Source organism: Hibiscus syriacus, unplaced genomic scaffold (genome assembly GCF_006381635.1).
Source record: "Hibiscus syriacus cultivar Baekdansim isolate YM2019G1 unplaced genomic scaffold, ASM638163v2 tig00110904_pilon, whole genome shotgun sequence".
Lineage (NCBI taxonomy): Eukaryota > Viridiplantae > Streptophyta > Magnoliopsida > Malvales > Malvaceae > Hibiscus > Hibiscus syriacus.
The window spans coordinates 572,391-584,683 of record NW_024062907.1 but is presented as its reverse complement, the minus strand read 5'-3'; the positions used below and the strand labels follow the sequence as shown (position 1 = coordinate 584,683).

At 35.6% G+C, this 12,293-nt stretch overlaps 1 pseudogene; it reads right to left on the bottom strand.

The window, feature by feature from the left end:
• Window positions 1-5,057: 5,057 nt before the first annotated feature.
• On the bottom strand, window positions 5,058-12,050 carry LOC120146213 (annotated as a pseudogene).
• Between the last annotated feature and the right edge of the window lie 243 nt (window positions 12,051-12,293).

Genomic DNA, 12,293 nt, shown 5'->3' with positions numbered 1-12,293 from the left:
TAACTTTTACAAATCAATTAAACAACCAAAAAATAATTCTAATTTCCTTATCAATTAAACAAATCAACATTTACAAATCAATTAAACAAGCAAAAAAAGTGTACCCCAGACAGTTGTTTATGTACAAATACATCAATTTCACGCAGCTTACTTTATGATTAACCTGCAGAAACCAAACATTTGCTCAAACAACACTTTTTACAGATCTAAAACCAACAAACAGCAAATTATTGAATTCTAGGTACTTAACCAAACATTTTCAAACCAACAAAGAGTATATATGTTAACAAACTTGCTCAAACTTACCAATTGTTTATGCACACTTTCAGCACGCGGATGCAGGTAGACAACGTCTCGTATATATCGTCCGAGCCATAAAATGCTGAAACCACAACCCTACTGCACCTCTATCTCTATCTGTGGGAGGTAGAAACAGTTTACTTTTTGTCGTCAAACGTTCCAAGCACATGCATACAAGAGAGGACCACAGTCCACTCTAGCTCCCTCCGTTTGTTGTGGCGTGGTCTCATCTTTGATCATTGTAACTTTGAACTTTTTTGGCTTATTGTTTCCAGAATTAGTCCAATAATCAATCGCATACAAGTATTTAGCCAAATGAGCGCTCCATCCCTTACAAACAATATCTCTCAAATCAGACAATGGTATGTAATTCAACAGGCTGTCATATACTATCGTCTTCAGGGATGGGAGCTGAAACTCGACGAGAAGTCAATAACGACGTTCCAAAACATGGATAAACACCTACAATCATAAATAATAATTCAATTGCGCACATCAAATTTTTATTTATGAACACTTTTAAAATATTCAAAAATAAATACTAACCTTATCGACCTCCCACAACGCAGGATAAAATTTAGCTTTTCCATTACCCAACACATATGAAGTGTCTCTCTGATCCTTCAAGTGAGCTATATGAAAAGACGTCGGCATAATAGTTTATCGCGTATTTTTTTATTTTCTTCAATTTCCTTATTATCAGAAGACGTGACACCCATGCATCAATATGCTGTTTTTAAAAAAAATACATATATTAGTGAATTTCATAAATTTTAAAAAAAAATTAATCAAAATGCAATATAATAAGAATATAAGACTTACCCCCCATTCGAAATAGCCATTGTCTTCAACCCCTAATAACACACCCCACCAAGACCGATCAAGAAACAAATACATATCATCGTCGAGTTTGCATATATCAGCGTAACACCCCTGGCTCCGCTCATGTAGATAAAATTCAACTGCGGTCTTAGCCCAAAGGGTATTATCCAGAATTGTGTCCGGTAGTGTTCTCCTCTCCACTTCAGATATCGGAATGGTACTGATCGGTAACTCATACAAAAGCCAACTCTCATCCATCATGTCGGGCAAGTGAGGGGGTTTATCAATATGTCGACATATTATGCCATGTAAATCGGGCACTTGAACGGTGGGAGGGACCTCTTGAACGATGACAGAGGCCTCTTGAACGGTTGGAGTGGCCTCTTGAAGGATGATAGGGGCCTCTTGAACAATAGGAGATGCCTCTTGAACGATGACAGGTGAATTAGACTTCTTCTTACGGAGTCTTGGCACTATTGGGGTGAACGGAGACGTAATGGCATGCACACGTCTGATGCGTGAACCCCATCGTGCAAGAAAAACCCGACGCAAAGCATCTATCTTATCGGGCCGCTAAAAATAAATTAATACATAAATCAATAAATAAACAAATAAATAATGTCGAAAAAAGATTATTTGCATTTTTAGTAGTATTAAACAAACTTATCTCATTGCGTAGAGTATGAATCTCATTCTGCAACGATGCAACAATCTCACGTAAAGCGGTTACCTCATCACATAAAGTAGATACCTCACCACGTAAAACACCATTGTCATCGCGTAAAACCTCTACCTCACCACGTAAAGACCGCACCTCATCACGTCATGCACCATTATCGTCACGTAAAGTACTGACCTCCTCACGCAAAACATTGACCTCATCACGTAACTCACCTAACTCATCCCGTGGAGATGGAGAACAAGAAGATAAATGTCGTGGGATCTTTGCCGGTCGCCTATCATGAGGTGATGGTGGATAAGAGACTCGATGATGTGATGTAATAGGTGATGGCTCTCGTTGTGGAGGTGATGGCTCTGGGTGTCGAGCTGTAAAATCGACTCGATCAGGTGATGGCTCTTGAAGTGGGGGGTGCTCATCATCCGTGCCATCAAAAAAACGCTTACTAGCTTGCCACCAATCAGTGGCAAGCTCAGCCTCTGTGGGTGTCAGCCTCTGTAATGGATAGTTGGCATCCTAACAATATAAAAACTTAAACAAAGTTAAACGTCTACTAGTAATAACTTGTTTATATATAGTAGTATTTGTGTTAACTTACATCATTCATCGTCGTATATGGTAACTCTTCCCAATCCAACAGCCGGATCCTCCTACAGGAAATAACACTAGGAATGTCATTTGAATTTTTGATTGCATATATCTGCATGCTGGGAAAAATCTCAAATATCCAAATCTACAAACAATATAATACACAAACATTAGTAATTGTTAAATAATTAATTATAATTTTAGAAACATTATATAGAAATTCTTACCTTAAAGGCCCAAATAAAGCCTGCCAAAGTGTATTTGGAACCATGACCACGCAAACTTTTCGGTCCTCAAAGGCAGACGACAACTTTTTTCAGGTAGCTTTCCATAGATATGAACCCCACGGAAACACGTTCTATGCATTTAAGTCCTCTACCAATAATATTAAGTCATCAGAAATAGGTTGTCTGGCCTCTTTACCTAAAAAGTCGGCATGCAAAAGTAATAAAAGGCATACTCGGACAACATCGAGGTCATCCATCCGAGTAAAACCATCTTTAACAAGCAATCTTTTCAAGTCGTCGACGTGTAAACTCGACTTTGCCTTTGCCAGCTCAAGAAAAACCCGAGATAACCATGATGGGCGGGCGATATGACTAGTGTACCAACCTACTTCATCATATCCGAAGCGTAGACCAGTGATTAAGCAAAACTCCTCCCGCCCAAAACAAGTATACGCCGGAGGAGAATGAAACCATATCTCTTCATCACCATGTTGTATCCTCTCAGGTAGATCGTTAGTCATGGTCTGAAGAAACAAATGGGTCAACATAACATCTCCACCTGGATATTGTACTTTCAGTCATGGCCCGAAGCAAGTATCCTCAAACAATTTTCTTTGTACAAGTGTAAGCGTCGACGCAATTGTAGTGGCTAGGCTTAATTTATTCCTTAAGGTCAATGAAGCCGAAAAAAATTTCTACAAAAACAATAAACATACCAAATTAGATATACAAAAAAATACAAATTATAAATTATAAACAGACATGATATTAAACAGTGAAAATAAAGCCAAATATGTTTCAAACTTGCACGGTATTCATCCAAGTCATTATTCTATCATAGTTCACAAAATGCATCAGATAACATTCCAGAAGTAAGCACTTATATAAACATTTAAAAGGACAACATTAGGTTTAGTGCAAGTTCAAGGACAACATAAAGAGTAATAATTTATTCTTGATACTTAAATCCGTAACACTGTGAAGTTAGTATTTGTCTTTGTTTTTTTGTTGAAGTAATGCAATTCATTCAAGTTTCAATTTGCAGAAGAATAATAGTTTCTGAAACTTAAAATCGCAACGTGAAAATGAAAATCGCGTTCGTGTTGCGATTTTCATTTTCGTGTTGCAAATTTAAGTTTCAAATAGTCTTCTGCAAATTGAAACTTGAATGAATTACATTACTTCATTCAAAAGACAAAACAAAGACAAATACTAACTTCACAGGGTTAAAGACTAAACAGTTTAGCAGTATTGACAGCAACCGAATGAATTTACTAAGCAACCAAATGAATTTACTAAGCAATCTAAGTGAAATGGTTAATCTATTATTGAAATTACCAGTAAATTTATCATCAATTTAAATATGAAAAATCTAATAATAATACAAAAATTTCAAAATAAAAAAATTTAAAAAAATTAACTATCGGTGTTTAATTTTCCATTTCTGACCGTGAATGGTTGTGAGAGTGGCTCTGAGAGATGGAGATAGACGGATTTCATCGGAGATGGACACGGATGTCGCCATAGAGTGAGAGATGGGGATGAGACTGAGTTGTGATTTAGGGTTTTAGGTTATAATTTGCGATTATACTATTTACATTTGTGTTGCGAAATTAATATTATGTTTCGAAAATAAAATTCGCGTTACGAAAATAAACGCGCTTTGCGAAATTGACTTCTGTGTTGCGAATTTGACTTTTGTGTTACGAATTTGACTTCTGTGTTGCGAATTACAGATTCGCATTGCGATTTACAGATTCGCGTTACGATTTACAGATTCGCGTTGCGATTTACAGATTCGCGTTGCGATTTACAGATTCACGTTGTGAATTTGGAAACTGAATTGCGAAATTCGAGATCGTGTTGCGAATTTGTTGGTCAATTTTACAAATCCAAAAAAAATTGATTAAAATCGTATATTATAAGATATTTTCGGCCACTGAAGTTATTTTAATTTTTATTTTTTTAATTTGGAGTTTAAAATATATAAAGGAAAAAGAAAATTGATGCAAAGTAATCGACGACTGCTGATAATTTTTCACCAAAACCGGTTTCGATTGTCAACGACTAGATTTGTACCGTAAAAACATGCTTATTCCTCAAATTAATTTGATACCTCCTCGAATCTTCAATTTTTTTCTCGATCTCTCTTTCCTGTAATTGATTCTAGGGATGTTCAAGTTCAGAAATTTGCTAAATATATCAGTAAAGTAGTCGTCTTGAACCTTGAGCGAGCCTAGTAGAAGAGAAGAGGAGAGTAGGAAAACAAGTATCCTTGGGCATGATGCCAGTGCCACTGTTACATCCAACAAACGACTGAAACGTTCAAGTATAGAGGAGTCGCTCCTTTCAGAAGTATAATTCCAACTATCAACTAAAAATAACCCCCAGATGGCTTACGCTTGACTCTATCCTCATGCTCACCATGGACTTTTCCACTCTTTTCTTTTTCAAATAACGAAAATATTACAATGGGAATAAAGGAACTTGAGGGGGAATAATCATGATGCAACAAGATCAGGTGTTTCAACCTCAATTGATAATGACGCGGTTTGTACTTTGCCCACCAAGTTATCCAACCCTTCACGTAATGATTTGATCTGTGTATTCCCAAAACTCTTGGCTGCACCCAGGAGACATGAATCGTTCCCTCAACTTGATCAATTTTGCCCACAATCAGATGAACCTGTAGCAGTGATTCATGTAAAGGTTATACAAGTAACCTTTAGGCGTTTTAACTTTCTACTATAGCTAGTGGTTGTATGCAGAGGATCAATTAAATGTATCCAATGATGCAAAGGAACGTTTGAGAAGGAAATAGAGAGACTGGACTTGATCAAGTTCCCTCACAGACAAGCTCTTCATAAGAAAATGCTCAAAATCCTCAACCGACAGTTTTGTTTGCTCAGCAACAACATTTAATGGAATGGTTCGGTCCTCAGATGGGCGGCTGCATTAAAAAATATTGTCATTCAGTGTTTAACTACAGATATAGTTGTCAGCAACTTACCCTGAAGTCTAAACTGATCCATCAGAGGACTCTGCAAACGCAAACCTGAATATAATCTCCATTAAGCATAGAATATTGACTTTTTCCAAGTGCTTCTTCTCATTCTCTACTAAGGCTGGTTGTGCAGCATTGTGCAAATGACACAACTCATGATAGCAAGCTAAATCACCCGAGTTGAAGGACTGAAGAATATGGTAAAGCCACTCAACCCTAGACCCCACAAGACTTGTTATCCGTAAGAGATGCCAAGGATGTCATCATCTCAAACACAATAAAAGTACATAGCCTAAAACAGTGATATTCAGAAGGAATAAAAGCTAAAACACTAGATCATTTCATATCAACCCTCCAAAATAACGAATAAACATGTAACTGCAATAGCATAAAAGATAACAAAATGAAAAAAAGAACTCTTCATATAGAACTTTTCAATCACTACTTAGGTCCCTTGCACCTCCCACGTACATCTAACCTCAAAATCACAAACTGGGGCCTAATGACATTACTTGGGTTAAATTAAAAAAGCGCGTACTAAGAACTATCAATTGCACATAATTATACAGAGAAAACCATTTACGCATTTTAATATTCGAGTCAACACAAAACCAAAGGCGTCTACTGATAGGAGTTTGTACACTACTATACAGATACAGAAAGATAGTTGTACCAAACAAACAATTTGTTTGTAGTATAAGTGAACTTACTTTCATTCTCAAGTCGTGATGCATTGAGAAGTTACAATCAGGTTGAACCGTATTTACAAATAAACCTATAAGGCTAATCAATACTCGTTATCATGCATCTATTTTCCTTGTGTTCCTACAATGGACAATCAACCACTATATCAATAATCTCCACAACCCATATTACTGAGCTCTCCATTGACACAGAGGTTATCTACATTCTTCATTTAATCAAAGTTGGATTAATTCCCAAACTAGGCTAAAACTAAAATTAAATTTTAACCAAAAATAGCAATATGCCTCGATGAACCATTAAATCAGGCAAATTGTAGTAATAAACATTGAAAGTCAACTAATATGTACTTAAATCATTAATGACAAACAAGAATGAATACAATTTAACTTGAATAGACAAACAAACAACTATCATGAAATGAAACTCTTACTGGAAGGAAAAAAAACCAGCAACAATATATAGTGTAATAAAGAACCTTGATTTTCTTACAATAGGATGAGCAAGTAGTTCTCCGAAGTTGTAGATAAATATAACTATCGGCCAAATAAAAGCAGTAAACTTTCTTTTGTTTGTTTATTTTTCCATCTATTTTTAATGACGGGAATAATGGTAAGTTAGTCCTCAGCCCTTCCGGCTGCAAGGCATACTACTTAGCAATTGAGTCATACCAGGTCTTTATGGAGATTTTATTGTCAATCATATACCTGGCAACTAGATTCATCTATGTTATTATAAACAATAGACATTGAAGAAAGGGAATGTGTAGCATCAGCTAAGGTTCAAACTAGTAAGACTAGAGTTTAGACTTTCAAGGCACTGCTGCACATGAATCGGTTGATAAAACAATAATTTCTTGCAGGGACTCCAAGGAACAAGGAGTTTTTCACATCAAGTCTTAATAAATGAATAAAAATTATGAACTCAAGTAGCATCAAAAGATAATACAACTTCCCTGCCAGAAAACACAAAAATTTGTAAATAAGTACCAGCTTAAAAGATTCTGAGAGAGATGCAACTGATGTGTATGCAAGATAAAGGCGCATTTTTGTAGAAGTCAGCAAACTCTTGGCGAAACTTATGGAATTAAGATGAAACCCAATAATAACTAGCATATACAGATGGATCTGTCAGTCATACTGTCAAGGGTACTCTTTCCATCATCAAGAAGTTTCTTGCACTCTTTTTGGCCACCCTGGCAAGCTTAAATTAGGCAATTTGCATCTTAATATAAATAATTGGCTCTTCTATGCGCTTCTCTTTAGTGGCTTGAAGCTTTTCGAGCACACCCTCTAGATAACTAGAAGAAGCTTCTTTGTCAGAATACTGACGAGAAACTATAACAGCAAAATGTACAAGCTAGAGAAGATTAATCTTGGTCTCAAACTCGGTGATAAAATTATGATACAACTGTATCAGTGCATCTCCAGCCTAACATTTAAGAGAAACAAGTTATAGGAAGTTAGATAACCTATCCAACATATGGTACATGGCATATACTTGGTTCGTTTACTACCACACTTATTTATGCATTCATGAAGACACACACACAACAACACATAACAAAGCCTACTCTTTGATAGTGAGAACCATTAACTAAATCAAACTCCAAATAAATTATCTAAACAAGACAAGCTAAATGAGCGGAGTGACGTAATAGGAAACCATGATTGAACTTTCCACATGTACCATACAAAAAGGAAGAGGGGTAAGAGAATGTAACATAAGCTTGCCCCCAAAGACTTTTCCTTCTACAATTAAGATTCCCCGTCCCCCAAATAAAGATATCAAAGCTTTAGAAGCTAATGTTTCATAATTCATATGAACAAGATATAACATACAGGGACGGACGCAGGATTTTACGTCAGGGGGTGCGAACTTTTATATTTAGTAAAATTATAATGACATAAGCTAATATAAAATAACGACTATAGTAACTAATAAAAGAATTATGCACATCAAATAACATTCTTCCTCATTCTCCTCTTTTCTGTTCCTCAAAAAAAAAAACCGATTTACAATTTGCACCAATATACTAGAGTTTTATATGTTAGAAAGGCCTATTAAAGAGAAAACATGGAAGACAATAAGCCGCATACTTGGTTGGTGAATATTCCAACCAATTGGGAAAAAACTTATACCATGAATTCAAAAATCGGTGTCCATACTTATCAACATATTTCGGATCATTAGACGGAATGGGTTAATAAGGACCTTTTCCGATATACGCTCTTCGAACTTCACCTTGTTGATTTAGAGGAAAATCCCAAATAGAATTTCGTATTCCGGGATCACGCTCAATAGTGGATGCATCAAAGGTTTCTTGCTCAACTCTTGTAGCTTTACTAGGACGACTATCTATCATCGGAGAATTAATAGGTACCGAACTTGGATTTGGAGAGCTCTCACTAATATGAGGATAATTACTATTAAGTTCGGGCTCCTTTTGATCAACCAAATTTTCAATATGAGAAGAACCAATATTACTCTCGGAAGATCCCTTTCTTTTAAAAAAAAGGAATCAATTTTCCGATTACCCATATTGAGCTTTAGAGGTTCTTCACTTCTCCGTTTCTTGAAAAAAAATCATATTCCACTCATTATTATCTCGACAATTATATTGTAATATTCAAATTATAAGAATATTTAATCTACATGTTTTCTCTTAACAGTTAAACTATCTCAATTAAAGCTTTTTTTTTTGGCTAAATCTCAATTTGAACATTCTAAACCTCATTTAAGCATTCTACTATTATCATTAGATCATAAGTACTAATTTAGAAAGAATACTCTACCTAGTAACCTTCTAAACCTCATTTAAGCATTCTACTATTATCATTAGATCATAAGTACTAATTTAGAAAGAATACTCTACCTAGTAACCCTAGTTCCTAAAGTTCATACTAATCCAAAGTCAAGAATTGTTAAGAAAGAATTTTCAAAATTGATTATCAATATGATGATTTTAAGTTAAGAATGGGTCATAAATCTCTTATTGAACATAGAAGATAACTTATGAAGTTCTAAAATCAATAAATTAATGAAACTAAGATTTCACCACGGAAGCTCCTAAATTAAACTTAAGGTTGAAGATAACATACACATTTGAAAATATAAAAGAAAATAGAATTTTAAAGCTTCAAATAACTTCAAAATACATCAAGAAACAAGTTTCTTACCTCAATTTTGAACTTTCTCGAATTGAAATTGAAAAATCAAGGAAAGCTAGTCCATGAGAAAGATGAAAAATGGAATTTGGGGGGTAATTTCGTGATGCTCTCAAGAATAATTCTCAAGAAAGAAAGTAAGATTTGATTCTTTGATGTTTGAAATTTAAGAAGCAATCAAGAAAAAACAAGAAATTTGACGAAAATTGGGGCAAAATATAGGTCAAATGATTTTTCTTTTATCGTGAAAACCCAAGTGCAGTTTGCATTTGATTGTATTTTGAAAGGGGAAATTGTTTCATAAATCCCTCATTTTTATGCGTTTTTCTAAAAAAGTCCTATTATTTTGCACACTCAATTCTCATGTTTTTTTTTATAGAAGTTGGAGGTCTCATTAAAAACTCCTTAGTATTCGTTCACATACTTAGAAGTATGTTAACGAACATTGGAAGAAAGAAAAGAGTACCTCATAATTTATTAATAATAATACCCAATACAAAATAAAACACGGAAAAATATCCTATGGTGATATACACCATTACAACAAACACCTTAAACTCTAAAATCCTCATCCAAAGCCAAAGTCGAATCACCTTAAATCTAATTACACCTCCACAATAGAATCAAAAACGACGCAAAAGAACATAATACAAAAGGAAAGTAACACCTTCAACCATATCAGCTAAATCAAAGCCACAAATGGAGAGACGAGATCTACTGAGATTCGTCTTCTTCAGGAGACCAAGAGTTTTGTTTGAATGAAGGTTCTATCTTATGCACCATGATCTTGAAGGAGTTGTCACCAACCTTCAATTCCATCGTCGCATCAATTCTCGCCTCAGCCTTTGTGAGGACTTGAATTTTTGACCGATCAAAGGATGATGGTGATTGACAGGTTTCGTCGATAGCTAGTAAATGACCCCACTTATCAGCAATGTTCTTAAAAGTATCCCAATTCCATGAGTGAAAAGGAACACCCTCGCAAACTAACCATATTCGACGACACTCTATTACTAAACTCTCTGACCAAGCTTCGATTCTCTGATTTATCGTTCTTCACACTTCTCATTGAAGCAGAGTCTTCGAAAACCATTAAAACCGCATTTCCAGCAGCTCTCATTAAGGAGAAGCCAGAGAGCCCTTCGTATGCATTTGTTAAGCGAGATGACCGATTTTAATAAACTCCTTGCACCACCCCACTAGACAATTGCTCAACACATGAAGTTTTTCTTCAGCTATAATGCCTTCAACTTCATAAAGATCCTTCCTCGTATCATCTTCCGTCCCGGACTTACGTTGAACAACTGTCGAGGACTTTCTCCACTAGACAATTCTCATGTTTTTTTATTCAATTTAATCCCAAATTCACTTCTAATTTCATCTAAATTTAGTCTAAATCTTTAATTTAATCACAAATTCTAGGGAGTGTGAAATATAAAATCTAAGGGTGCGAGATTAGATTATTAATAGAAAATAAGAAGAAAATATTTAAACTATAGAGGAATTTGAAATTTCTAAGGGGTGTGACTAGGGTTTCAAATCGCGGTCGCGTTTTCGATCATTTCGGGTTTACCGTGATTATGGACGTCGCGGGCGCTATTACGACCGCTATTGGGAGCTATGCGGCCGCTATTGGGAGCTATTGCGGCCGCTATTGGGAGCTATTGCGGGTGTAGCGGGTAACTCAGACGGCGACGAAACCACTATATCGCGGACGAAATCACGTTTTTTGAAACCCTGGTGCGACCACACCCCCTTGGTCCATCCCTGATAACATATGCTAGAACCTCTCACTTTCCATTCTACAATTAAGAAAGCAATTCTCTGGAAGTAAACAAATCAAAGGTTTAGAAACTAACTTCCTGCATTGCAGTTCATGCAGACCAGGAGATTTCCTCTAAAAAAATTACAATTCAACAACAATTCCATTCCATAACTCTTCTATGACAAGAAAATATTACAGCCAACGCGTATAAGGAAAAAATCAACTGAAACTATAATCCCCAATTATCGAGTTATTGAACATCAGAGTGATAACCATTTCTTTTTATCTCTTTTCAATTTCAAAATAAAACAGCTAAAGAAAGAAAATGATCCAAACTGAACCTCAGTTCTAAAAAGGAAAAAGAAAAGGATTCCTAACTGGTCAAACTCAATTAAAAGAAAAACTCCATTCAAAAAACTTCAATATAGAAGGATCTACAAACCGCAAACCAGAAACGGAACGAGTAGAGATAAAGGCATGGAAACCTGAAAGATGGTGAGAGCAACGAACTGTTAAAGCTTGAGAGTCAGCTGATGCCAAAGCTTCTTCTGGTACAGATCTGAGAGGGAACTATACCAGTCGGCTAGCTCTGGATGCTCATTTCGAAGAGATTCCAGGTATTGCAAGGCCGCCATCGATCCCGAATACCCTACACAGTCGAAGCAACCAAAAATAAGCTGAAGCCTAAAGAGTTTTTTCCCCTATCAATTTTGGTTTTCGTATATTACTTAATAATTAATATACGAACTCTGAAAAAGTGATGTTATCCCTGTATTGCGCTCAAAGAAGAGAATTAATGGAACCCGAGAATCGTCCCGGGATAAAAGGGCTATATGGGTAGCTTCATGTAAGATTTGGGGTTTTTTTTGCCCCAATTGAGAGTGTGCCAAAATTATTTGGCCTAGTAGAACACCTCAGATTTTATTTTGTAATCTACTATAAATGCTATAGTACATTGGATCTTGTCCCTACTAAAATAATTATTTATTTAAACTTATCACGTTAAAGTGATGAGTTTTAAAAAAAAATTATTATATTT